The sequence below is a fragment of the Cnephaeus nilssonii genome (assembly GCF_951640355.1).
Source record: "Cnephaeus nilssonii genome assembly, chromosome: 16".
In the NCBI taxonomy this organism is placed as follows: domain Eukaryota; kingdom Metazoa; phylum Chordata; class Mammalia; order Chiroptera; family Vespertilionidae; genus Cnephaeus; species Cnephaeus nilssonii.
This window is the reverse complement of record NC_137087.1, coordinates 13,387,277-13,415,113: the sequence shown is the minus strand read 5'-3', so window position 1 is coordinate 13,415,113 and position 27,837 is coordinate 13,387,277. Positions and strand designations below refer to the sequence as shown.

Genomic DNA, 27,837 nt, shown 5'->3' with positions numbered 1-27,837 from the left:
GCCCCGCGGGGTCTCCCCGGGAAACCCGCCACTGGGCGCGGAGAACTGTTCACCTGTGAGAATGCCTGTGACACTCGCAGACCGTCAGGGACTCGTTCGCTTTACAGATAGGCACTTATTTCAGAGAAGGAGATGCCATGGGCGAGGCAGAGGTGGTGGGGAAATGCAGACCGCCTGGCTTCCTCCTCCATAGATGGGGCCGGGGGAGTGGTCTCAAAGCTGGGGTGATGTCGGGATGCTTGAAACAAGGTCTAGGAAACCCAGTGGATGGGGTTCAGTGAGAAATGAAAGCCACGGTTCTCAGGGGGGCCTAGGTTACCAACACCTCTCAGGCACACTGGGACTACTGGTAAGAGGACACCCCCAGTCTCACCCCTGGCTGCTGGGTGGGCTGGGGTTCAGGACCCCACGGGGAAGCTGGGAGGAGGCCGAGAGCGAGGAGCCTAGCTGCCCTGAGTAGGGCCCCAGTGTTCCCTAATGGTCTGGCCTCCACAATTCCTGCTCCTGCTGGGGTGTGGGGCACCTTATTTTCCTGAAAAGTGGGTTACAGCCCCTTCACCTGCCCCCCAGCCTCCACCTTTGCCTGTAGTCCTCCCCCTCTGCTGCCCACACGGTCCTTCTGGAGCCTGGTCTTGACCGTGGCACTCTTGCTCACCCACCTTTGGCCGCTCCCATCACCTCCGTCAGTTTCCCCAACCTGGCTGGCAACGGAGACTTCCCGAGGCCCTTGTTACGTAGGCAGAGGCTCCAGCCCCCGGCCTGGCAGACTTCGGAGTCCACCAGGCTCTCTCCAAGACTCCCCCAAGCTCCTTATCTGATGGCTAAGCCATCTCATGCTCAGAGAGGCTAAGTGACTTGCCAGAGGTCACACAGCAGGACTGCAAACTTGAATCCAGCTCTGGTGACTTGGATAAAATCCACACCCTATCTACAGAGGGGCCAGGAGCCCAAGACGGCAGCTCCGGGAAGCTGTGCCCTTGGCTGGGCAAAGCCGGCGCCCTGTGTGGGTGGGGGAAATGTCAGGTAAGGAAGGAGGGGGTTGAATGGCGAGCTCTGAAGGAAGGCAGCACCGTGCGATGGGCAGAGGCCTGACCGTCGATCCAGAGGCGTGGGCCCAGCTGCCTTCGCTGAGCCTCAGGGCCTCTGCGGGAAATGGGTAGTCAATCCCCTGACCTCACACGTGTGCAGCGGGTGCTGCAGAGCCAGCTCAGAGCCGGGCGCACGGCAGGTGTTTATGCAAGCCCCTGCCTTGGCACAGGATCCGGAGGCTCAGGAGTGTGGGTGTAGGCACTGCCAGCCCCAGATCTGCACGCCCTCCCCAGCTGCAGCCCACAGTGGGGCTGTGCAAGCCCAGTAAACAACCCTCCACCCCCCTTGCCAAAAAGAAACCTTTTTAAAGCAACAGAAACCAACATCTCTGCATGCTGGGTGTTGGTGACAGGAAAAGGCTTCAGAAAGGAAAGGGCTACCAGGGGTGGGGGCGGAGGCCAGGCAGAGAGGAGGGGAGAAACGGAGATCTGATAAGGGAGCTCTGCTGTCTGCGCCCAGGACTAGCCCACGAGGCTGGGGCATGGGGCGCCAGCGAGGCTCAGCCCTCTGCAGCCCCTGCAACCGCTGAGCTGGACCTGGGGTCTGGAGGGCTCCCCGGGGTGGCACCCAGCCCTGCTGGGCACTCAGACAATAGTGTCCTGGGCTCAGTGAGGACCCCTCCTTGGGGCAAGCTGTTTCCCTGAACCAGCCCGAGGTTCAAAGGTTGGTGGTCCCTTTGTCTAGCTCAGCAGCCAACTCACCCATGGCCTTGGGCCAACCTCTGCCCCACTGAGCCTCAGTGTCCCCCTCCCCCCAAAGGAGGTGCTGGCTGTCTGTGGTGACAGCATCAGGACACAGTGCTAGCCTAGAAATGGGAGGTTCAGGGTCACGGGCTCACTGTGGGGCCCCGAGTAAGCGGCTGTAGCTCGCCTGACCGAGGCTGTCCCCATCTGGCACTGAGAGTCTGCACCCAGGACACCTCACACCCGGGGACCCGCTGGTTCTAGCCCTTTGCTGGTCTGGGCTAGAATCTCCTCTGATGAGACTTCAGAGGTCTCCCCAGCTCCCGGATGGTACTCTCCATGACTGAGGACCTGTCCTCCTGGACAGACTCACAGCCTGGCTGGAGAGACTGGCCTTGAACCAGCCTCCAGGACAGGAACCAGTGGGGAGCAGGTACAGACGGCCCAGTGTGGCCTGGGCCTCATGGGAGGGTCTGACAAGCAGAGAAGAGCAGCAGTGGGCATTCCAATGGGGTGACAGGTGGGGTCATAGGAGGCTGGACAGTGGCCGTGCCAAGCACCCTGTTGGGTGGGGGTCCCGGACGGTGTCTGTGCCGAGCACCTGCTGGGTGGGGGGCCCCGGCTGGCCCTCACGGGCCCCACAGCTGCATTTCTAAATGCACTGCCTCTGCTCCCAACTGCCTTAGTTGCATCCACTGCCAAATGATGTGCATCAAAACAGACACATAAAAAGGAAAAATGCAGCAAGGTGTTGTTTATTGTTGTTGAGTGAAGATGGGCCTTTCACTGACTGAATCCTGAAGGGTGCTCTGGAAGAGGGTGCCCAGGCCTCGCCCATCACGCTTCCCTGATCCCCGCACAGCCATCCCGGTAGGGACAGACCACCCGAGAGAACCGGGAGGCCTGGTGGAGGGGACCTGCTGACACCCAGGCCCCCACCCCCACCCCAACACATGGGCAGCTCTGCCCGGCACTGCCCACCGCCAAACCCACCGCTTCAAAGCAGCTCACCAACGGCGTCAAGATGGCAGGGAGTCACCAGCCATCCTAGTTTCTTGTGCCCAAGAGACCTCACACTTCCTAGCAAGTCACTCACCTCTGAGCCTCAGTTACCTCGCCTGTAAAGGAGGGAGTAAGACAGGCTCGGGGGTGTGGCCCATGGGGCAAGCTCAGGGGGCTGAGGGCTGCCAGGAAGCCCCGCACACTCATTCCCAACCTGCCCGGAAACCGCCCCCGGGAGGAGCCGGGAGCTCGGGCTCTGCTGGAGAAGAGGAGGGGCGGGGGGCGGGGGGAGGGTACTGGTAAATGCTGGCACTGGCACTGGCACTGTGGCCACCTCAGCAGGCCTGCGGCCTCAGTGGGGCCGGTGCTGGGTCTGCCCTTCCTCCTGAGCACGTGCTGAACAGCTCCAGCCTCTCACTAGGCGGTCACATGACTTCATGCCCTCACATACATGCCAGGAGTCATGGCCCCCTCCCACTTGCCTGTTCACTCTGTGTTCTCGGTGATCCTCTCCAGAAGGCCTTGGTGTTCCATTTCCAGAAGCAGTAAACGGAGGCCAGGGAGGCAGTGACTGGCCCAGCATCCCACTGCATGGAGTGGAGCAAGGACTGGACCAGGTCTGCCCGGAGCTCTGGGCTCTCTCCGCTGCGCACCGAGTCCCAAAGGAAAGGGCTGTTTGCGAGCCACCAAGGTTTCTGAGCGGGGGAGTGGCCTGTTGGGCGGCTGTGCAAGTTGCACAGAGGGCCCTGAGCCTGGAGACAGCAAGACCAACAAGGAGGCCACGAAAAAGGTGCAGGCAACCGGCGGAGCAGATGGGAGGGGTGTTTGAGGGATGCTGGGAGGGCAGACCACCACGCTCCCAGCCTATGGGGACTCAGAGGCAGGAAGAGGAGGCACGTGGGGGGAGCAGGTTGGGGTGGGGAGGACATCTGGGGCGCACAGCACCCACACTCAGCGCCACCTTCCATTCCTCTGCAGGGTCATTACCCCACCTCCCGGGCAGGAGCAGTGGGGACTGCAACTCCCCCAGTACAACCTGGCCGGTGCGAGGTGGTGCCCACACCCACCCCGCCCCAGGCTCCTGCACCCCTACATTCCCCAGGCGGATTCCCCACGCCAGATTGATGAACAACATAATAAACGGGGCAATCACATTATTCCTGAATGCATTTTAATAAAAATCAAATAAAAGCAATTATGTGAATTTTCAAGAGGATCACCTCTCCTCCTTTCCCCAAGGTAGGAAGCAGAATGAATTCAGGAAATCATTAAAATCAGAAAGCCAAGCTGTGCCACCGCGGCTGGCGCTGCCACGCAAAGCGGCAGGGAAGCAGGCCCAGCGCACGGCCCTTCCCCAGCTCTTTGAGGGAAAGTCCACCTGTGGGTGGAGAAGGGGAACGCAGGGCCGGAAGGTGCTTTGGATCCAGGCTGCCTTTGCCCGTCCAGGAGGAACTTCCTAGCTTCAAAGGGCCCTCGGCCTCCCCGAGGGGGAGCGCCTAGCCTGGCAGCCCGGGCTGCGGCCTGCAGGGTGCCCAGGTGAACACGGCTCACCCTTCTGTGGAGGACATGGACTCTCAGGCCAGCTGGACGCCAGAGTGCTGGGTCTGGGTGCAGAGGACAGGGTCCCTCCAGTGGCCATGGTCACCTGTGCCCACTCCAGCACCCCTGCATTCTACAAGGCTTTCCTGTCTGAGCGGGCACGCTAGCGCCACGTGACCCTCAGACAGATGGGCTCATTTGGGGCTGAGGTGGCTGGGGTCAGAGGGGCCCAGTGACCCACCCAAGGTCACCCACTGGCGAGGCAGTGCCAGGACTGGAGCTCAGTTCTCCTGGGGCCCCGAGGCAGGGCCAAGTCACCTGGCTGGGTGGCCCAAACACAGTGTGGCTTGGTCTCCCATGGGCACTTACAAGAACAAGCCCTGACCACCCCACTGCCATCTCCCGGGCACTGGCCTGCGCACCATCTCCCAACACCGTGCAGCGTGTTCGTCTTCTTGGCACAGGTTCAGGGCTGAGCTGCAGCGAAATGACGCAACCTGCCCACAACCCCACAGCTAGAAGCAAGGAATCCTGGGTTGCCCAGGTCTGCCAGGGTCCAGAACCAAAGATCCTGATTGCCAAGCCACGGTGCCACCTTCGTCACAGGAGCGAGGCCGGCCTCAGGGCCTCCGGTTGCACTCGGGTGAGGGGAAGGAAAGACAGGGATCTTCACTTGCCCGGCCCTTGGACTCACGTGGGCTAACCCACGCCACCCTCCACCCGAAGGGGAGGCCAGGGGTGCTCCAGAAGGAGCACCCTATCACCCCAAGACCGTCTTCCTCAGACACAGGAGCCTGGGTCTCCGCTGGAGGCAAGCTGGAGAACTGGCCGCCTAGGTCCCCTTCTAGGGCAGCCTGAGTTAAAGGACCAGCCCGGGGCTGGGAGGAGAGAGCCAGCATTGTTTGCGTGTGACCTTAGACCTCTCTGGATGTGCAAGTGTGTGTGTGCACTGTGCATATTTGTGTGCCTATAAGTGTGAGCGTGTGTGCGTGCGTGTGTGCATGCGTGTGCACGCGTTGGGGTTAGGGGTGACCGGTCCCCAGTTCAGATATTCGGTGCTGTCCCACACTGTCTCCCCTGACTCAGCTCAGAGCTACCCTTAATCCCTGCTGCTGCTAACAGCTATGGCGCCCTCCTACAGGACGCTCAGGGAACTGTCACCCCAAAACTGAGGTTTTCATCGAGGGGAAAGGATTCCGTGTGGCCCCTCCCAATGCCAGGCTTCCCTGGCAGCAGGGTTTCTGGCAGGCCCTGCACCATCTGCTCCCAGGATCTCATCCCATCTCCACCGGTGCCCGCTCTGGCCTCTGGACCTCAGGGGCAGCATAAGGGACATGGAGGCAGGGGCACCTGGCTTTCAGAGCCAGTGCCCAGGGGAGAGCAGACCAGGGAGAGCAGACCAGGGAGACATGTGAACACTCCTTCATTCCCGCCCCCTCGGTGGCCAGCTGCCCCCACACTGCTCTGGCGGCCTCTCTGGTTTGGCACAAAGCAGGCGTCCCATAAATGCGTGCTGTGCAGGGCTCAGGAGAAGCCGACCTGTCCAGTGGGGGGGGGGGGGGGGAGGAGTTGCAAGCAGGGAAAGGAAGTGCCCCTGCGTGCTCTGCAGGGCCTGTGGACTTAGGACCACATGTGTGCACATGCATCTGTAGGCATGTGCATTGACGTGTGCGCTCCTATGACCACACCCACCTGCTGGCAAAGCCCCAGACCTGCACACACGTCTTGCACACACCCATCAACACAGCAGATAGATAAGCAGCAGCCCCAAGCCCTGGGCATCTCCTCTCAGCTTGCCTCCAAGTTCCCCACCCAGACAGGCCTTGGGGCCAACTGGCTAGGACCATGAAGGTCCTGGCCCATGGGGTTCCACAGGGATGTCACTGGTCATGTCTTGGTCATTCTGGAAGCATCTGTCCGGGTCTAATGCCTGACTGTGCCTGGGATCTGGGGATAAAGTCTGCTCTTAGTAGCTTCTAGAACATCTGTCCTGGGATAAGGGCTAAAGGGGGATGCCCAAGGACTCTGACTGGGTAGGAAAGGGCACATCCAACTATGCTGTGTGGTGGTGGCGGGGGGAGGGGGGGGTGAGTGCAAGGGGGCACGGAAAAAACCTCCCCCCAAGATGAAAGCTTGGAGTTGGACCTCAATGGAACTGGGTTTCCCAAGCCAACTAGATGGGAAGGGCATTCCAGGTGCAGGGAACAGCTTATGCAAAGGCATGGCGGCATGCCTTGTTCAGGGGCTGCCCAGCAGCCCGGGTGCCGGCCCTGTTTCTGCTGGCTGCACCAGGAAGAAATATCTTTTTATTCTCTGGAGTGAGGGCAAAGCGGGGCACCCGCTGCACAGACCCCGGAGCGTGGTTAGGGCAGAAGGCAGCCCTGGCGGGAAGGTGCTCCTCAAAGCTCCCCCTGGGAGTGCAGCATAGAATTCAATGCCTCAACAGTGCAGTTACCCGAGGGATCCCACGCAGGAGCTAGAATTGTTTGTTAAAAAGAGGAAGGGAGTGATGGGTGACTCTCAGGCAGTGGTTCCCTCTACGAAGCAAGAGCCAGGGAGACAGAGTGTCACCAATGTCCACATTACTCTAGTTCCGAAATGCAGTGGTCATGGCTGTTCATGTGAATGTGTGTAGTCTTTTATATGTATGAATCACAATACAATAAAGTTTTCATTGTGTTTATGCCCGAGTTCACGGGGCTGTCCCAAGGCCAGGTTGGCGGAGATGCCTCTATGTGACTACCTGAGTGTGATCCTCACAGGTGGCCCATCTCCTGCTCTGGGCAGTGTAGGGGCCTAGTCTCTTGTCCCAGCTCCCCTGGGTCCGGAGAAGATTCTAATCATTTCCAGAACAAGGCTGGTGCAGCTAGAAAGTGAGTGATGGATACCCAGCCAGCTTGCTGTACGGGCTTCCCTCCTCTGGGTCTGTGTCCCCTCTGTATAGGGAGGGACTCTGCTCGTGTCCTGGGTTTGACGGCTTAGCAGCACGGCTACCCGAAGCAGTTTCCCTACCTGTAAAGTAAGGACCGTAACAGAGATGCTGTGAGGACTGAATGAGATGATGCCCTTTAAGACACAGTTCCTGGTATGCAGCGACTAGTGGTGCTAAAAAAGCCACGGAGCAAAGACCCTCAGTGGAAAGGGCAGGATTGGAAGATGGAAGACGGTGCTGCAGGTCTCCACCCACCCCTCACTGGCCCAAAGCCTCTGATCCTTTTACCCCGGCCTCACTTGGCTTCTGTATAAAGTGAGAAAGAATGAGAAAGCTCTGGCAAAGGAGAGCTTGTTGCAAACGCCAGGGCCAGCAACCAGGGCTCTAATCCCCAAGACCCCTCCCCAGGGGAGAAACCCCAATCTGCCACGGGAGGGGATCTACAGGCCTCAGGCCAGCCCAGCGCCTGCTCCTGCTCCTGCTCCGAGTTAGGGGCCTGGGCTAGGGGAGTGGATCAAAGGCAGAGGGAATTAGCATCACAGAGAGCCTGGAGGAGGGGAGGCCAGGATTAATCCACTCTCCCCTTCCTGCTGTTCCTTCCGCTGCCCCAGGAGTGGGGGGAAGGGTGAGCGGCCAGCCCCCAAGCCCCTACCACACCCCTGAGGCCCCGTTCCTAGGGAAAGAGGCAGAGCAGGGGCAGTGATTTGGGTGAGGCCTGCAGTCCACAGTGGACACACTGCACATGCTCTGAAGAATGAAGATGCCTGGGCCAAAGGGATATCTGCAGAGGCTGGAGCCTCGACAGGGGGCACGGGGCCTGCCATGGGAGACCACAGATCCCACGGTGCCATTCGGAGGACACAGGAGCCTGTGTGTAGGGATGGGGGCACTCACATGGGTATCTTTCAGTCGGCATGGACCACGTGGGCGCCTGGGTGAGAGTGTGCAGCTCTGTGTGGCCGGGCGGGAACAGCGCCTGCACCGCCAGCCTCGGGGTGAGTGTCTGTGTGAGCTGGGTGACTCCGGTGTCGGTGCTGAGTGTGCGAACATTTGGGTTTGCATGCGACAGAGGAGCTGCCGGAGAACTGTGACATGAGGGCACGTGTGAGGGGCTCAGAACTGTAGTATTTCCAATCTGGGAACCGTCTAGAAGGGTCCAGACGACCCTCTGGCAGGCCTGCTTCCGGTTTCCACTGGCTTCACCTTTCCTGCCATGGAACTGCACTGGGATGACCCGGCTGAGTCTTTTTGTGCCTCAGTTTCCTCATTTTAAACGGGGGTGATCACAGTGTGGTTGTGAGGATTAAATTAGTTAATACAAGGGAAGCATTTAAAGCAGCCGTTGGCACGCAATGAGTGCCCTCACAGGGCTCTATAGCACCATGAGTGCTACCTGGAGAGGGGATGGCAGGGTTGAGCCGGGCTGGCAGGAGGAACAGGGTCAGCCTGGAGCCTGCCGAGAGCTGTCCTTGCAGAGGCCTGGGAGGAAGATTGCTTCTCCGCCAGCAGAGCTGGGCAGGCTTTGGCAGGGCCGGGGAAATGGAGCATGTGGTGTTGGGAGAATCACGAGGCACAACCTGAGCCAATTTGGCAGGCTTGGCACTCACTGGCCTTCACATAGAGCTCCTCCCAACCCTCCCCTTCCAGCTTTCCATTCCCTCCAAGTACCTCCCACCTACTTCCTGTCCCAGGAGTGGCAGGCACATCACTCCGCCAGCTCTGATTCATCCTTCGACTGGCTGGCAAGGTCCACTCTTCATGCCCATTTTGCAGATAGTGAAACTGAGGCTCAGAGACATGGAGGGACGAGACCAAGAGGCAGAGCTATCGATTCAGGCGCCTAGGACTTTGGAATCTCAGAGTAGTTCACAGAGAAGCAAAATGCCCATCTGGCCCCTAGGGCAGCCCAATTGGCTCTCAACCCTTCAGGGTCCGCAGGCTTTCGAAGCCTCTGAAACGGTTCCCTTAGCTGTTTCTGAATCACAGACTGAGCAACACTCCCCTCCCCACATTTACTGTCTGTGCTCCACCCACCCTCCAGAATGCCTAGCCTGGCACTTAAATGAAGCCTTAATACACCTCTCCCATCTCTACACCTTTGCTCCTGCTGTTCCCACTGCTTTGTTCATCCCGGTCCAAATCCTCCTCACCCGTCAGGGCCCATTGCAAATGCCAGTGCTTTCATGAAGCCTTCTCTGCTTGCTTTGTCCATGAGTGATCTCAGTCCCTCTGAGTCTGAGTCCTCGCTCAGCATTAACCAGTTTACCTTGGGGTGGTCCTCTAGGCAGACCAGGAGCTCCTCTATACAGCCTCCCCGCCTCCCCACAGGTCTGGGGTGTTCCCAGACTGGGGTGCAGCGTGTGCACTCATACCCACACTGCTCCAGAAGCCCCTCCAAGCCCTTTATTGTGACCATATAACAGCACTCGACCAACCGCTAAGGAGCAGATTTTCCTGGATTCAAATCTCAGCTCTCCCACTCACTAGCCGTGTGACCTGGGGCCTGTTATCTAGCCCGTCTTTGCCTCAGGTTGCTCATCTAGGAATAGGAATAGGAATAGTCCCATTGCCACGAGATTGTTGTGAGAATGAAACGGGTTGATATACGTGTTTTAGACTAATACCCTACACACGGCAATTGCTGCATGAGTGTTTGCCACTGTTAGTATTTATACTGCTGTTGTTATAACCAGGAGAACGCAAAAAGGCACTGGACACAATCTCTGTCCCCGAGCGGGTGGGAGTCCCGACAGGAACAGGAAAGGGGTTTACATCTGTAATCTCATGCAATGGTCAAACCACCTTGGAAGTAATCATCGTCAGCCCCACTCTACAGATAAGGAAACTGAGGCTGCAAAAGGTGGCATGAATCCCCTGAGGGCCCACAACTCTAAGTGGCGGGGCTGGATTCGGAGCCAGGCCTGAGGCTCCAAAGTCCACGCTCTTTCAACAAGCCCGCGCAGCCTCTCAGTCTGGCAGCGAGATAAGCCTTGTACACAAATAGCTGTGATCCAAGGTAGAAAGTGATAAGTGCCAAACAGGGACGATAAAGGCTCTGGGAGGGAGGGGGCCTTTCCACCTCCGGGCGGGGGGGGGGGGCGGGGGGGTGGAGGCGGGGAAGGCGTAGGTCAGAGCAGGCTTCTGAGAGTAGGTGGCATCCGAGCGCAGCCTCCAAGGTGGAAAGGCTGAGCAGGGACACTTTCCAATTGGACAGGCCAGTGTGACGGAGGACATGGGTCACTGTGTCCACAGTACCTGGCACAGCGCCCGATGTGTCCTCGAGGCCCTAGAAATATATGTGGGAGGCGGGGAAGGAGGGAAGAAGGGAGAGGGGGCGGGGAGGGCAGAGAGGGAAAGCGAATATACCCTGGCCCCACTTGGTCCAGGAACTTCCCTCCTCACAGAGAGACAGGGTCAGTCCCTCCAGTTCTCTGAAGGACTTCCTGGAGCCGAGGGTTCCCGTTGTCCTGTGACACCCCAGAGAAGTAGCTCAGGACATCCAGGCCAGAAGTCCTGACAATGAGATGTTTTGCTCAATACCAGGAAGAACTTTCTGACAAGTCAAGCAGGACAGGGCTTCTCTGAGGGGTGGAGCAGTGGTCTGTTGGAGCCAGCTCCAACCGGCTCACGAGGGCTGACGGACACATTTGTAGGGCCTGTGTGAGCTGGTTGATGTTCAAGTGGCAGCCTGAAATTGGCCATGGTGGGAGTATTTACACCATGGAAATCGGTCAATGCTATAAATCAGGTTTTCCCCACTTTGGAGAGCCAGGTGTTACACATTTACCAGCACACCACTAGGCAGCGTCTGCTCTATGAGGCCGCAAGCACCCATTCCCAGGAGGATGCTAGCAGGCACACTCACCCCCTGGAAAGAATGAGGCCGGGGGCTTCTGCCTCCGTGAGGGGCTCAGATGAGATGGCCTCAGGAGCCCCTTTCTGGCCCTGAGAGCCTCTGAAATGTCAGGTTTAAAAAAAACTAAGCAGGCTAATCATTCATGCCAGGAAATCATTAACCACTTGACTCAGAGGCTGGGAGTAGGGAAGGGACCTCAGCAAATGTGAGAAGACCACACACTTGCAAATGTCACAGGTGGAAAACCTCATCCAACGTCACACAGAGAATTAGGGGCAACACTGGGGCTAGAATCTGCATCTGCAGCCACCCAGCCGGGACTTCTCCCAGCGCATTGGGACTGGTACAGACGGAGGTTTTCCACCCAGTTTGGTGTGTGTCTCCTCACCAGGATATAAGCCTGTGACAGCATGGGCCACCCCCTGTTTCATTCACTGTTGGATCCCCAGGGCCTAGTCTCGTGCCTGGCACATTGCAGGTATTCAATAGCTATTAGTTGAATGAATCAATGTGTCTGGGATCCTGTCTCCTGGCAGCATTTGGAGAGCTGGGAATGCCATCCTCTGAGACCATTAGCCCCCGGGTCTCCACTCCTGCTTAGTGACATGGAATCAAGAGACCAGCGTTCAAATACCAACTCTGCCCTTGCCTGTATGGCCTTGGCCAATCCTCTGGCACCCTCAGTTTATTCCTCTGCAGAGTGGGTTGTGCAATCTCTGCCTGCATCTTCAGGCTACTGTGGCACTCAGGTGAGACATCAAGCGCTTTTCATAAACTCTAAAGTGCTGTGCCCACTGGAGTAAGCGGGGAGCTCCGAATGCTGGCTTTGATGGCAGCGCCAAGCCCAAGGGTTCTGGTGGACACTGGATGCTGGCCAGGCTGCTGTTCTCAGGGCTGCTGCTTGGGGTAATATGGGCCTGACCAGCTTGTGATGGGGGAGGGTGTGTGTGTGCAAAAGGGAGCTCAAGGTTTTAAAGGGGCAGGTACAGGAGAATAAATGACAATAGCCAGGGAGAGTTTGGGGAACCCTTTCCCACCTAAGACCAGTCTCTTGGAGCAGAAGGAACAGGTGAACCAGTGAGTTTATTTTTATCTATTGGTTGACTTGAAAGAGAGAGGAAGGGGGAGAGAAAGGAAGGAGGAAGGGAGAGAGAGAGAGAGAGAGAGAGAGAGAGAGAGAGAGAGAGAGAGCGCATCGATTTGTTGTTCCACTTACTCATGCATTCATTGGTTGATTCTCATATGGGCCATGACCTGGGATCAAACCCGCAATGTTGGTGTATCGGGACGATGCTCTAACCAACCGAGCTACCCACCCAGGGCTGAACCAGTGACTTTATTTTTAAAAATATATATATATAGTTTTTATTGAATTTTACAGAGAGGAAGGGAGAGGGACAGAGAGTTAGAAACATCGATGAGAGAGAAACATCGATCAGCTGCCTCCTGCACACTCCCTACTGGGTATGTGCCCGCAACCAAGGTACATGCCCTTGACCGGAACCGAACCTGGGACCCTTGCGTCTGCAGGCCGACGCTCTAGCCACTGAGCCAAACTGGTTAGGGCTGAACCAGTGACTTTAAAAGCCATTTTTGTGTCTCTGCCAAACTGTTTGTCTCCCCCCACCCCCACTTTCCCCCCTCCCTCCCCCCTCGCCACCCAGCAACCCAGCAACCCCCATGCCTTCACCACTGTAAACTGCCTTAATGGGTGAGCCTGGACTGGCAGCTACCAAGTCAGAGGGAGGGGAGAATGGAAATTCCTGGCATGTTCTGAAGTCAAACCAGTGTTCCCAATGATTCCATGGAGGTAGGATTTCTGCCACTCTCCCAGGCTGGCATCCGAAGAGCCGTCTGGGAGGGTGGGGGGACAGGCTGGCAGGGAGGGAGGGAGACAGCTCACCTCAGGCTGTGGGTCAATGCAGAAGGAAAGCAGGGGTGGCAGTACTCCTACAGCCCTTCCAAGTGGCATCTGATTTTTGCGAAGAGGGTGGGGCAGCAGGAGACCCAGAACTGGGGCCAGGAAGGCAGGTGAAGAGGGTTCCCGTGGAGGGGCCGCAGCGTCAGCCCGGGCCCCCAGCGGAAAGCACAATAGAAAGGCCCTGTGTCAGCAGCCAGGCCCCTGGGCGGCCGAGCTCTCAGCTCCATTCTGTTCGGCGGGATTCTAGTTGGCACCAGCTGCAGTCAGGGACAATGCCTGGATTTCTTTCTTTCTTCTTCTTTAAGAAAAAATTTTAATAGAGGGGAGAGAAGGACTGGAGCCACTCATTGAACAGCTCAGCATCGTGGAGGCGTCTGGGACCGAGTGTCCTTGAAAAAGAGCACAGACACAGAGGCCCCACAGCTGGCTGCAAGGTGCAAGGAGGTACGACATGCTGAGGGCCGGGGTCTCAACCCAGATGCTGCCTCGCACTGGCTGTGTGACCTTGCGCAGTCCATGCCTCCCTCTGGTCTGTTTCCCCACGGCCCCCAGCAGAGCTTGCCATCCAGAGCCCACTCCACGTGAACTCCTCTCCTTCCCCCAAACGCTTAGAGTGGCATGTGGCGTGGGCAGTCCTTCCTGATAGCTCGTGAGCTCCTGCAGGGCTGAGTCTGGCTCACCGTGTGTGAGCCCTGCACTGCACCCGACTGCCCTCAGGCACTGAGCACGGTGCTGGCTGGTGGGACAGAGCACTGAGTCAGCCTGCACCTGCGCTCTTGCTGGGAGGTGGACTGTGGTGGGGGGATATGGGTACACATCATCAAAATAACCTCCTGGACTGGTGAGGTGTCACATTGGGCAAACGAAACTCCTTCTGCCTCAGTTTCCTCATCTGTAAAATGGATGTTACTCCTCCTCCTCAGCTCGTGAGAAGGCTGGAGGAGTTCATGTGTAGGGGATACTTACTCCTCACACACAGTCAGAGTTTGATAAGTAACTGCTACGGTGATAATGACACTGGAGGCAGGGACAGCAGCAGACAGGGGTTGAGACAGGTAGACAGCACATCACTAGAATGATCAGGTTAGGATTCTGGCCTGGAGGGCGGAGGGGTGTGTCCCAGGAGGCAGGACCAGCATGAGGGAAGAGTGTGTATGGCATGCTGGCAGTACTGGAAGCTACCCAGCTCCAAGGGGCCGGCAAGCAGGGAGGAGCCTTGGGGCTGGACGACTTCTGTCCTGGTGAGGAGGGGAGGTGCTGAGGCTGATAGCTTCTTCCACTCCCCCAGCGCAGAAGGAGACTCCCCCCCCCCCCTCGGGGGAGCAAAAGCTCCACCCAGCACCCCCTGTGTGTTCCACGTTAACTTGACAGACGAGGAAGCGGAGCGCAGCGAGTCGGTGATGTGCTCAAGCCGCACAGCCGTTGGGCAGCGGCCTGTTGGGGTGAGTGTCCCTGCTCGGAGGCAGCTCTGTCTCCTCTCGGGGACCTCCCTTTGGAAGAAGGGGGTGGTAGCTGAGCTGTGTCTGAGACCACAGGGCAGAGCTCTGTGATGGAAACCGAGAAGACAGCGTGCTTGGTGGAAGGGCCTAGAAGAGCCGAGGAGGCTGGGAAGGTGTGGCCTCAGAGAACAGAGGGGCAATGAACATGGGGAGCAGGTGGACCAGGGCAGCCGGATGTGCTGAAGGGAATCCACTACTGACGGGACCCAACCACCACCCTGAGAGGCATAGGCCCCGAGCTGGGCAGTAACCAAATGCCTCCTGGATCCACCAAGGCAAGAAGACTAAATGGACTCCCTGTTACCCCACTGCCCTGGGGTGAGCCCTGATCTTTCCCCAGTAGGTGAGTGAGGGGCCAATGCTGGTGCTGAGATGAAGACAAGTCCCCATTCTCAACCCTCAGGCCCAGCCCAGTCCTGAACCCATCCCAGCCACACTGAGCAGGTCACTTAACCTCTCTGAGCTTTACTGGGCAGGGGGGTGGGGGCGGGGGGAGGTGGGAGGGAGGAGGAATTACACTTTCTGGTTTGTGGAAAGGACAGAATGAGAGAGTATTTCCAAAGTGCTTGGCACACAGTAAGCACTCAACAAGTGACCTTCCTTCTGCCCCTTTCTCCCTGGCTCCCTTTTGGGAAGTGAGGGGTGGAGAGTGAGACAGAGAAGGCAGTCCTGGAGAAGTAGGAATCCACCCCCACGCGTGCCATTCTCTGGTCCCCAGCCCACGGAGGGGCCCAGGACGAGGCTGAACTCCCCGCACCCTGCACAGGTCCTCTGCTTTGCCCCAGGACCTAAAGCCTCCCACCCCTGCCTTCCTCCTGGCTCCCTGCTCCCCTGGTCCAGGCCTAACCAATGGCCACTTCCCCACTGGCAGCTCCCAGACGTAAGGAAATTAATGGCACTCGAGTCCGCTCTCTGAAGGTGGGTGTGGGCCTGCCCTGCATTGGTGCCCACAGGCCGACCCGTGTAGCCTGCACCTTCCTGATGACACTGAAGCTGCCTCTGCAGCCAGGTGACTTGTGGGTCTGTACTAGCTGATAGGACCCACTTCCCGCTCTCAGTGGGTGGAAAGTGAAGCACTTCCCTCACTGCTTCACCCCCAGAGATCCAGGCCCACGGAGGCCAAGGCCCAGAGAGCAGGCTCAGGACATACAATCCCCAAAGAAGCCTGACCACTGCCATAAACCTTGCCCTTGGTTTACAGAAGCCCAGAGAGGGCTAGCAACTTGCCTAGGATCACACAGAGAGTGGATGGATGAGGATGCAGAGCTGGGGCTGAGAGGCCAGAAGGAACGGCTGTTAATGAGAGTCTGAATTCTAATCAGGATTGACCTTGGGCAAGTCACTCAACAATACACTCTTCTCTGAAGGGGAGATGGTAATAGCACCTAACTCCAGGCAATGTGAAAATTCAGTAAGTTAATGCTAAGAGGCCTTCATCAGAGTACCCAGCACACAGTAGGTACAAAATAATCATGGCTTCTTCCAAGATCCCACAGGGATCCAACCTGCCTTGTTATTTCCCTGAAAGATGAAGAGAGACAGCAAGGGCCTGAGCCCCAAGAACGGGAGCCCAGGGTCCCCTAGGAGGCTTGGGCCCAGGTGAGATTTCTTCGTCTTGCTGCCATCAAGTGTCATGCTTGCCCGTGGGAAGAGCTGGAATTTTCTGAGGCTCCATGCTACAGCGTGATGGGCTTGCTTTTGTGCTGGGCTGGGCTCCTCTGCCATCTCTAGTAGCTTCCCAGTTTTCAGATGTAAAGGGAACTGGGTGGGGGTGGGGGTGGGAGTCTTCTGGACAGGAGCTTTTAAACATGAGTGGTCATCCCCAAGGTCACCCGCATCCTCTACCTCCTGGAGGTGGTGAGCCCTCACTCAGTGAGAAATGTTCAGAGGACAGAGCATCCTGACCTAGATGGTCATCAAAGCAACAGGAACTGGTCTAGATTCTGCCCTTCAGGTCCTTAACCATCAGACACTCTGCCCTGAGGTTTTGGACATGGGTGAGGGTGGCACGGTGGCTGTTGCAGTGCTATGAATTGCTGGGAGTGGAGGACAGCTGTGGCTCCAGCCACCATTTAGCAAGCTGAGTTCCCACCTGCCAGCCCTGGGTCAGGCCAAGGGTTTCTCAGGTCCTTGCTTAGGAAACTGGGCCATCCAGAGGCTGAGGGGGAGGGGCTTCCTCCCACAGGAATGCGCTGGGACCATGCCTCCCTGGTGTCCCTAGAGGTCTGGAGCTTTCATACCATCCATCCTCTCCAGGGATATTCAGCGGCCACCTGTGCCAGAGCAGTGAGAACGCAGTCCATGTGACAGTTCGGAAGACTGAGGCCCAGAAAGGAGTGCCTTCCCTGCACCTAATAGCACAGGGAGGCAAGATTTCCCCTGGAAAATCAAGCAGGCTCCCGGCATCCCCACGCCCCCTCGTCCCGTGGACCTGAGCGGCAGTCTTCTGAGCCCTCAGGAATCCAGGCTGAGTTCGCGGGCTGTCAGGCTAGTGCAGCTTTGAGAATGAAATCAGGGCTGGCAAATTCATTTTGCCTCCTCTCCCTCAGCGGTTAAAGGAGTGATCTCGCTGGCCCTGGAGGAGTTCAAGCCGAGGTCAGAGAAGCTTTCTGAAAGATGTTTAAAATGGGGCCAAGGAGGGTACTCCCGCCTGCGCCCGCATTGGCCCAGGGTCCGTGCTGATCACTGCCCGGGAGGCCGGGGGCGACCCCCGAGTCTTCGTGGCACATCCGCACTCCCAAGCGGGCCTCGTCCATCAGGCAGCAGCCCCAGCCGAGCCAGGACGTCTTCCGCTGGTCTCAGGCCCCGCGGGAGACCCCCGCCCCGCTGCCTCCCGGTGTCCGCCCCCGGCGGTGTCATTGTTCTCTGACGTCACGCCGCGGCCCCGCCCCTCGACCCCCACTCTCCCTCACCCCCACCTCCAGCTCCAGGCGCCCAAGACCCTGCAGCCTCCCAAGCCTTGGCCAAGCAGGGCTCCCCCCGCGGCCCGGCCGGGGCTGCGCCCCCTTGCGCTCTCCCCAACTTGCCTTTGTTATTCCAGCTCCCTTCCTCGCCTCGCCTCCGACACCGCGGCGGACTGCAAAACATGGAGAGCGGAGTCGCCGCCACACCTGGAACCCGCTCCGGGAGCGGGGCTGAAGCCTCCCCGGCTTGTGTGGGGAGGGAAGCGCGTGCGGGCGCGCGAGTGTCTGTGTCTGTGTCCAACCCGTGCTGCTCGAGCGGCGATTATGATTTGGGACTGAGGCACCATGAGTGGTGGGCTTGAGGAAGGGGTGTGGAAGAGGAAGGGAGGAGGAGGTGTGTTTGTATGTGTACGTGAACGTGAGGATTTAGTGCACAGGGTAATGTTTTGTTTTTTGAGTGTATGTGTGGTTGCACACCGATGTGTGTGTGCCTGTGAAATTGCGTGCGTCTGTGAGTGTGCTTGCTATGGCCGTGTACACGCATATTTGTTAGGGTAAGTGTGCGTGTTTGCGTGTGTACGCGCGAGGAAGCGTGCTTGTAATACTGAGTGTGGGCGCCAATGTGTGTGCCATTTGTGTAGGAGTTTCCGTGTGAGTGGCAGTGGACGGGAGCCAAGGTGGGCGCCCACTTAGATGCTCTCAGGGGTGGGTCTGCGAGAGAAATGCCGCGAGTGGAAGCACCCAACTGCGCCGTGTGAGTGCCCACGCTCTCCGCAGACCCCCAGGCGGTGTCCAGCTCGAGACTGAGGGCTGGGCCCGGGTCCGGACGCCTCCACCCCGCCCGCGAGTATTGGGCCCAGGGCACTCCCTAGGGCCTTCGGGGAATCTGCACGCCCCCGGATGCGATGGGTACCCGAGGCAGACCACGCGCACCTCTCCTTTCCAGCCGTCGGAGTGCAGCGCACCAGCCTCCCCCAACATCGCCCTTGGTGGTGGTGGTGGTGATGTGTCCTCTGCTCGCCCCACCCACCCGTCCCCGGGCTTTGGGGAGAATCCCAAAGCCTCCTGCAGAGGAAGGCGTTGACGACCTTGTTAGCAACTCGCTCACCCCCAATTCGGGGACCTGACTGCGTTCGCAGCCGGGTGTGCATTCCAGTCGGGGGCGTGCGACCGAAGGGGGTCACTCCAGTGAACCGGGTGATTTTAGCCCCCTTCCCAGTGTGGTCCCTTCCAAGCTCAGCATTTCTCTCCTACTCCAAAGTTGCTGGGGGAGAGGGGAGGGGGGCGGTCTGGGAGTAGTGGTGGGAGTAGGAGAGAAAAGGGAGGTGGGTGGCTGGGGTGGGGGGTGTTACGTGAAGTCCATCAGAGCCAGAGAGGGGGGAAGCTTGAAGAGGGCTCAGACCGAGGAGCCGGTACGAAAGAAAGCAAAAGAAGGGAAAGGAAAGGAGGGAAAGAAAGAGGAGAAAGGGAAAGGGAAAGAGAGCGGAGAGAGCGCGCGAGCAGAGGAGAGCCGAGCGGCAGCGGCAGCGGCGGCTGGGCGCCCCGCTCCGTCTGAGACTCCGCACCGGCTTTTGCGGGCGGCCGGCGGCGCGGGGCCCTTTGGAAATAGAATAGCCAATGTAATCTGACACTTCAACTTGCTCGGCTCCGGGCGAGTTGATTCACTTACTCACCCCCTAACGCCGAGTTCCTTTTCACTGTCTGTGGACATTAAACAGCGAGCGGCGGCGGCGACCGGGAGCGAGCGGCCGGGCGGCGGGCGGGCGAGCGGCGATCAGGCGGCCGAGCTAGTGAGCAGCGCCGGCGCAGCGCGGCGACCCCAGCCCCGGTCCGCGCGGAACAGGAGCCGGAGCGGAGCCAATCTCGGCGCCCTCGCAGCGCGCCTCCCGGCCCGAGCCAGCCCTGCGCGGCGGCGGCGGCGGCGGCGGCGGCGCGTCCTCCGGCGGCGGCAGCGGCGCTCGCAGTGCCTGGTAAGTTTGAAGCCAGACCCGGGCGCCCGCTGGCCCCGGGCCTTCCTCCCGCTCGCCATGGACTCTTGGGGTGCGAGCGTGGGGCGCCCGATGCTTGGGGCTTTTCCGTCTAAGGGTCCGCTGGGGCTAGGAGAGCTAGGCGGGCGAGCGGCCGGCAACCGGGCTCCGCTGCGCTCCCCGTGGCGGCCGGGGGCCGAGGCCCAGGCGACCAGCGAACGCCTGGCTGTGCGGAGCCGGCCGGGGCTGCTCGCGGGGGCCGGGCTCACCGGGTGTGCGGGACTGGTACGGCTGTGTGCGCGCGGACCAGGTGCCCGCCTCCTGCCGGTGCGCCTCCAGCCTTCGCTCTACACCCCGGGGCCGGGCAGGACCGGGATTCGCGGAAGGAGGGAGGGAGCGAAGGATTGGGCTAGGAACACCTCCGTCTCCCTCGCTTCCTTTGCGAAGACGCGAAGTTGTGAGCCTGTCTGTACGAGAACCGCCGGGGACCGCGGCGGATTTCGGGGTGGCTAGGGGTGGCGGTATTAAGTTGTGCATCTAAATTTCCAGGGAAAACACACACTTTTGTAAATGGGAGGTGGGGGCGCGGTTAAGTTGTTTGTGTGTGAATTGCCCGAGGAGACGTGGTGCGCAGCACCGGCGTTCCCCGCCGAGGGGTGTGTGTAGGGGCTTCCTGTAGGTCTTGAGAATCCGGAGGGGCATTAAAGGCAGCGCCTGGATGGGGCTGCCCCGGCCAGGAGGGGAGCCCCGAGGGAAGATATGCGTGTGTGTGCGCGCGCGTCGCAAATACGAAAGTAATTTCCCCGGGTTCTTTCTTCCTCTTCGTCTCCGGCGGCGGCGGCTGCGGCCCCTGGGGAGTGGGAGGCCAGCCGGGGCGGAGGTTGGGGGGCCGGGCCAGGGCTGGAGCTGGGGTGGGGGGCGGGCTCTGGAAGCTTGTTTCACATTCCTGGCGTCTAGGCTGGGGAGAAAACAGTGGGGAGCGCGGCCTCGGCGTCTGGGGCGCGGGCAGCGGGCGCGCGTCGCCCCCTCGCCAGGGACATCTGTCCAGGAAGCCAGCCGGGCGGGGAGAAGGCCCGGTAAGGAGGGCAGGCTCCCCGCCCCGGAGCAGCGGGGGCGCGGGCGAGGGGCGGCCGCCTTCCCGGCCATTGTGCGCCAGCAGATTTTCACGGGAGACTGCCCCGGAGCCTCCGGAGAAGGCCGGGAGCCGGCCTCAGCCCTGGGTTTAAAAGACACTCCAGGAATGTAAACATCCCGGGCGGGAGCGCGCCAGGGCAGCCGCCCGGGCCCCCCACCCCTCCCCGAGGGGCTGCCCGACGATGGGGCCGCCCGGCCCTCCCCCTTTACCTGCCCCAAACTTTTCTTCCTCTGCTTCCCTTACCACCTCTACTCTCCCGTGGGGCACAGAGCGAGGGCCACTCCCCAGGCGCGGGCCCAGGGCCGCTGGCACCTAGTGCCAGACCCCCGAGGCCTGGCGGCCGGGCCCCTGCTTGGGTGTCCAGAGTTGCGGCTGCGCCTCCCTGGGAGCCGCCAGCTTCCAGAGCAGGCAGTGCCTGAGTAACTGGGGCTCCGAGAGCTTGCTCGCCTGCCTGCCTGCCTCCCTCCCTCCGTCCCTCCCGCTGCTCCTTCCCCCGCGCTCCCCCTTCTCCTCTCCCCTGACTGCTTTTCCAATGCCCTGACATGAGGGAGGAAGATTTAACTTGGCAGCCCAAACAAATGTTCTCTCAGAGGTCCTCCAAGAAGCTGGCGGCTGGGCTGGCAGGGTGAGGGCACTGCTCCGCCAGCCTTTTCCTCCTCCCTGTTCTGCCATGGTCATTTGGAGCCCCCCTGGGTAGATGCCCAGGGCATGGGAGAGGAAGACCCACCACCACAGATTTAAAAGGGTAGTGGGAAGCCTCCTGCGGAAGCCACTGGCTTGGTGCTGGGTAGGAGCCACCGGAGCTGCCTTGTGATGCCAAGGGTTTTCTGGAGGACTTTCTTGAGCAACAGTTTGTCTGCTGCAACCCGGGGACAGGGCCTGGTGGACCAGAGGGCTAACCGGGGCTGTCTCCTCCTCCCTGTGGGTGTGAGGACAGGCTGGTTACACAGGTCAGGGCAGGAGGCCAGAGGCTGTTCCCAGAGGAGCCTGGCTTTGCTTATTTTTGTTTTTTTGAAGGAGGAGATAAAGGGGCAGGCGCTCTGGCTGCAGAATGGGCAGCTTGGCTGGTGATGAACTCCAACTTGCCTTCACTGGTGTTTGTATGGTTCTGGGGGTGTAAAGTGGCTTGTAAGCTATCTGGGAAGTTTAGAAGAGGGATCAAGCCCCTAATTTTGTCCTGGCTGCTTTTGGAGGGGGTCCAGAGTGGGGGGAATTCCTGGCCCCTGGCCTGCTCGCTTGCCTGGCCCTGGTAGCGTGGTTTGTGAATGCCCCAAGCCTGTGCTGACCTTTCTTTCTTCAAGTTGAGGATGTTGAAACACAAGCATCAAACAAAAGACACATTGAAAGCTGTATCTGCCACAGAGCACGTGTGACTTTGGGGCCAAGGGAATGCATTTGGAGGGAGATGGTGTTTTCTTCTGAGTTTTATGATTTCGGTTGGGTTTTGTTTTTCCCAAAAGGACAGAACCATCTCCTTGTCCCAAGTCACGAGGTTATGAAATGCTGTTTTCACATGCAAATCTCCAAACTTTCAACTTCTGAGAGTTGGTGGCAGTGACCTGGGGCAGGAGAGTAGGGAAATTTGAAAAGTTTTAAGTGGTTTTGGATTGAGTTTTGAGGCACTCGGTGTATGGCTCACAGAGAAAAGTTGGGAATAAGAAATTACTGGACTTACGGGAAATTTTGATAACTAGCCCTGTCTATGCAGGAAAGGATTGCTGGCTTCTTTGTGGGGACAAAATGTCCCTTTTTCCTCCCAAGGAAAGAGGGAAGGCCCATCCTCCTCTTCACAGCCAGGAGCAAAGTCAAGGAAGGCCAGAGACGGCGGGGTTTGGCCACAGAGCCATGGTGTCTGTCTCTCTCTCTCTCTTTCTCTCTCTCACACACACACACACACACACACACACACACACACACACTCCCCTAGCGAAAGTCACACAAACTTATCTCCAATCCTGGTCCCCAGAGATGGGCCTCCATTGGACAGGTGTCCATTGTCAACTGACCCTGGAAAATTGCGGAGGGAAGGACTCAACTCCGAAGAGCTGCAGACTTCACTTTCCCCTGCTTGACAGAGATGGAGGTGGATAAGGAAGGCAGACACTTTGAGGCCTGCTGTGTCCTCTAAGAGTTTTGTCACAAGAGTACCCGTGTGTGAAGCCACTGATACTGAGTTCTCTGGCCTTGGCCAGAGTCCAGTAGACGCTGTGACCCCAGGCCCAGGGAGAGACGTTGCTGTAAGAAATTCAGGAACCAACAAGTTAATTTCCGGAAGCTTCTTTGGGCACTCTGTCACGGAACCAGGAAGCAGGGCCTGCCAGGCCATGACTGGGTCCCATACGTTTTCATTCATAACTTTGCTCCCGAGGGCTCTTGCCTGGCTTCTATCACTGCCTCATCTTTATGAGGTTCCTTAGGTTTTGTATGGACAACAAAGGCCGGGCTGCGGTAATTACCCTGGACACCGCTGTAGTCTTGCCTAGTGACAACCCTGGCCTCTCAGCAGGACACTGTGGCCTCAGCCCACCCTTTGGGGGTGGGGGAGAGGGCGCTCTTTGTCCCTAGAGCCCCCGAGGATGAAGGGAGACAGAGCGTGGTCAGGGCTGTAAGCTCCAGGGAGGAGTCTAAGGTATGAGGTTGGGCCCTGCCCTCAGGGAGGATAAAGCGAGGCTGAAAAAACAGCCCCAGGCACAGGCTCTGGAAGAAGAGTCCAGAAATCCGTGTGATTATGTGGGTCTTCCCATTACCTGAGGCGATGGGGGAGAAGTGTCAGGAGGCTGTAGCTGGCTGGCTCCTTTGGGCCAGTAGCTTCACTCTGCTGGGCCTCAGTTTCCTCATCTGTAAAATGGATCCAAAGGCAGAACCCCTCTCACCCACTTGGTTGCTGTGAGGATGAGACAGATGTTGTCACACAAGAGTCCCGGGAGTGTATCCCCCAAAGTCCTGGCAGGCTCTGGGCACAGAATGGATGGAGCACAAAGGGGTTGGATTGGGGTGCTAGAAGCATTTTCCAGGTGCTGTTCTCCCACCCAACCTACCTCCCTGACAGCTTATTGTCTAGCCTTGGCTTGCATGCCCCCCACGACAGGGCGCTCACCACCTATGGGCAGCTTCTGCCTTCCGTGGACAGCTCTGGCTGTTAGCATGCTCTACTGCATGGCATACCTTCTGGAAATCAACACCTCCTGACCCTCACCCTGCTCCTGCAGATCCCAGCTTTGTTCTTTCCGGAATGATCGGAGTCAAGCCCCCAAGGATGAGGGAGGCAGAGGCTGCCTGGGCTGGAAGCTCCAGGCATAATCTGAGGTTGGACCCTGCCCAAGCAAGCCACACTGTTATGGGATGGGGAGGGGGGAGCATCCTTCAAGTGGCTGCTTCCAGCCTTACTGGGCGGGACCTGTGCGGAGTGGGGAAGGGTCTGCCCAGGGGCTCACCGTCCTGTCTTTGTGTGCTGGGCTTGCCTCTTAGCACTTCTCTCGTTGGATCCGGGATGAGGAGTAGGAAGGAGATACATAAAGGGGTGGGGTTTGGTCAGGGGCCCAGCATTGTTGCCATAGATATTTCCTGAGAGCCCACGGTGTGAGGACTGTGGCCAGTGAGACCCAGAAATGTGTAAGTCGGTTCCTGTTGCTTCGGAGTTTCCAGCCCAGTCAGGGCAGGAAGATCAGTCTAAATAAATAATTAACCACTACCAGCTGGCTGCCTGCCACGGGGCGCGCGATGCAGCAATAACCGCGGCCCTTGCCTTTGTGTGGCACTGGGTGGATTTGGAAGCACTCTCCCACTTTGATTAACCCCAATAATAACAGTGCAGCTAGCTACTATTTGGAATTACCCCCATTTAACAGAAGAAAACCGAGATTCACAGGGGTGACACGGCTGTGACTAAGCCAGGACTCGACTTCAGGCCTTACAGATGCCACCACTCTTGTGCTGCCACCTTCCCAGCCCACCGACCAGACAGGACCCGGATGCAGAGGCTGGCCGGGACCCCGAGAATAGGGGTGGGGGCCTTAGGTTAAGCAGGAGGAGCTGTGCCCAGGAAGGGCCACAGGTGGGCTCACCTGTCCCTGCTCCCACTTTTGGCAGCACACCGCCCACCCCACCTGCAGCTGTGCCCCTGAGCTTGCTCTGCCCCCCTCCCCCCCAATCCTTCCATGACTTCCTGGGTGCACATGTTTGTGCATGGGCCTTCACCACCATCCCTGGCCCTGGATCAGGAAGCAGAAATGTTTTTAGGCCCCAGGTTCCTGTGCAGCCCAAGGCTCTTCCCTGGGCTGCGATGGTTTCTATAGATACAGACGTTGACTCAGCCTGCCCCTCCTCTGGCTGAGTCAGTGCCCAGGCCCTGTGGGGTAGCTGCCCTGTGGGAGCTCTTGGGTTCCTTCTGCATAGCCTGCCTGCTGCCTAGGACCTGTGCCTGCTTTTCTGAAGCTCATCTGAGTGCCACCCCAGGACAGGGCTGCATCGGGTGGGGTCCAGAGTAGGGAGCAGCTGGGCAGGCTGGGCTGGCACCTCCCCGGGAAGCCTGGCCCAGTTTGGCACACCTGCACAGGTAATGACTGTAGCCTGGGAGGGCCCCGGGCCCCACCTGTCAGGCCCAGCTGCTGGGGTTACTGCAGGATCATGCTGGGGGAGGCCGGGGTGTCTGAGCTAATTAGATTTCTTAGATTTCAATGCGCCCCTAATCCTGTTAGCCCGGCTGTAATTGTAACCACTTGAAGGTTTCAGCTGTGGCAGGCTGTTGAGGACAGACGGTGTGGGGACTCCACTCTGCCCCAGCCCCAGCTTAGACAGCCGGCTGGGGACTGGGGACTCCTTCCCAGGTCTCTGGGGTGGGGCCTGAGTGGTGGTAGGTGGTGTAGAATCTTAGCATCACCCGCTGTCAGAGCAGGCATGGCCGCTAGACATTGTCGGCTTCAACCCTTCACTGGACACATGGGGAAACTGAGCCTGCCTGGCTCAGGGCCTCGATGGCTGGAAGTGGAAGTGTCTCCGGGACTTGCGTTGGTCTGACTTTGTGATCCTTGTCCCTGGAAAATTCAGGGCAGGTCTGGAATTGCCCAGGGGCCAGCGGACCCTCCAGATGTGTTTTCCCCAGAAATAGGGGCTGGGGACTTCATTGGCATTACTTATTCTCTATCCGATTCCCGTTGGCATTACCTATTCCCCTCCCCCCAACACACACACACACACACACACACACACACACACACACACACACACACGTGAATTCTGGGCCCACAGGATTGCAGCCTCTGCTGGCCCGGGTGTCTGCAGAGAACCAACGCCTTCCTCTCCCAGGCTCCCAGACATGGGGCTCCCCCCTCCCCCACAGTCTTTCCCAGATTTTTGGTCTCTTGGAGGGTCCAATTCAATGCAGATAATTGCTTTGCCAAGAAAACAGCAAAGCTATTCTGATGGGGGGGGGGGGGGTGTTGTTAAAATATAATCTCTTCCAAGTTTATTTTTTTGGTGTCTGGCTTTAATAGGAACTGCGCCCATTCCCATCTTTTCCCCTGCCCTACCCCAGTTCTCATTTCCCCACAACTCCAGCCATCCACCCGCAAGGTTGGCACTTGTGGTGGTGGTGGTGGGGGGGGGCTGTGCCACCTCAGAACCCCTGCCCTGGAGGGTCCCACCAGAAGTTGCATCGTGCCCTCCTCTTCGCTTTGGAGCACTGGGGAGAAGTGTGAAACCTCCGTCCCTCCGGAAGCTCCCTGGCTCTGGGTTTTGCCCCCTGGTTGCCTAGTCTGACCTTTACTTTTCTAACCCAAGACACAACTGTGGAAACAATTGGCCATATCCAAGGACAGCGGCGAATTAGTGGCAGAGCCAGGCCTGGAACCCTGTCTCTTCAGCCCATTAGATCATTAAACATTTATTGAGCATGTACTGTCGGCCAGGTGCAGCCCTGTTAGCCCCCCTCCAGAGCTCGGACTGACTGCTGCTCCTGTTGTTGTTTTTTTTTAAAATATATTCTTATTGATTTCAGAGAGGAAGGGAGAGGGAGAGAGAGATAGAAACATCACTGATGAGAGAGAATCATTGATCGGCTGCCTCCCTTCACTTCTCCTACTGGGGATCGAGCCCACAACCCAGGCATGTGCCCTGACTGGGAATCGAACCATGACCTCCTGGATCATAGGTCGACACTCAACCACTGAGCCGGGCTTCTCCTCTTTGACTTGGGAAGGGCCAGCTGAACCGGGAGGACGGGGCTCATCTCTGAACTCAGGGTTAGAAATAAGGGACGTTTTCAGCAGTACCCCAGGTCCTGCCAGCATCTCAGTATATATTTAAAAAGTAATAGAAGGTTGGTTGCATTGCAGATTTGAAGGAAGTAAGACTTAAACCCTCTAGGGAGGGTACAAGGTGTCTCATCTGCCTAGGCCTGTTTATTCCAAGAAGATGGGTGGCTTCTTCCGCCTGCCCCCTCCACGTGCTGTAATGGCCCCTGCTGCCTGGTTCCTGCTATCACTTCCTCTGTGCGTGGAAAAGCAGAGAAGGAGCCCTCTGGGTCCTCCCTGGGAGTCACCCTCCTCAGGCCCAGGTGACAGGATGTGAGGAAGAGCCAGTGGGCTCAGGACAAGGGAGGAGATGCCGGTACCTGGCCTTTGCCTGGTCTTCTGGCTCTCCCCAAACTCCCACCCAGCTCCCTGGTGAGTTGGGCTGAAGGTGGGGAACAAGGCAGCCGTCTTGGACCAGCCGGCACCCTGGCGGAGGGACAGCGGGGGCACAGAGACCTGGTGGGAAGGATCCTGAAACCCTTACTTGGCACTTGCAAGTGAGAAGGGCCCTTCGAGGATCTATGTCCAACCTTCTTGTTTGCAGGTGGGGGGACCCGAAGCCCAGAGAGATGAAGGGACTGGCGCAGGTCACACAGCGAGGTAGCTCCCTGCACCCACTGTCTCACCAGGGCGGGGCTGAGAGGTCTGGGTGGGCAGGGGTAGAAGTTTCTATTGGTGTGCTTTGGGGCTCCTGCTGTTGTTTACATCTTTAAAAAAACTTGCCAGAGTCTCCCATCCATATCACAATAGCCAGCATTTCTTGGGCAACTGTTTTGTTTTAGGCTCTTCTTCGACTGCCTGGGTTCAGCTCTCAGCTTCGCCTCTGGTGATCTCTGTGACTGTGGGCAAGTTAGGGTTACCTTCTCCAACTTTGGGCTCCACATCTGCAAAACAGGCTTGTTAATAGCATAAGAATAACATACTGCCTTCCCCATAGGTTGAGAAGATGGAGCACAGACAGTGCCTGACACATAGTAGGTACTCAAGAAATGGTAGCCTCAGTCATTGTCATGACCATTGC

General features: G+C 58.5%; 1 protein-coding gene across 3 annotated transcripts in view; it reads left to right on the top strand.

Moving 5' to 3' along the window:
* The first annotated feature begins 19,057 nt into the window (after positions 1 to 19,057).
* The window catches only part of ZMIZ1 (zinc finger MIZ-type containing 1), a 222,608-nt gene continuing 213,828 nt past the window's right edge, over positions 19,058 to 27,837 (top strand). For 2 of the 3 annotated variants that reach the window (XM_079793043.1, XM_079793042.1), the window contains exon 1: positions 19,059 to 19,394. The gene's annotated coding sequence lies outside the window, so the exon portion shown is untranslated. Of the gene's footprint in view, positions 19,395 to 27,837 lie in introns of all 3 variants that reach the window. The other variant, XM_079793044.1, reaches the window with a different exon arrangement.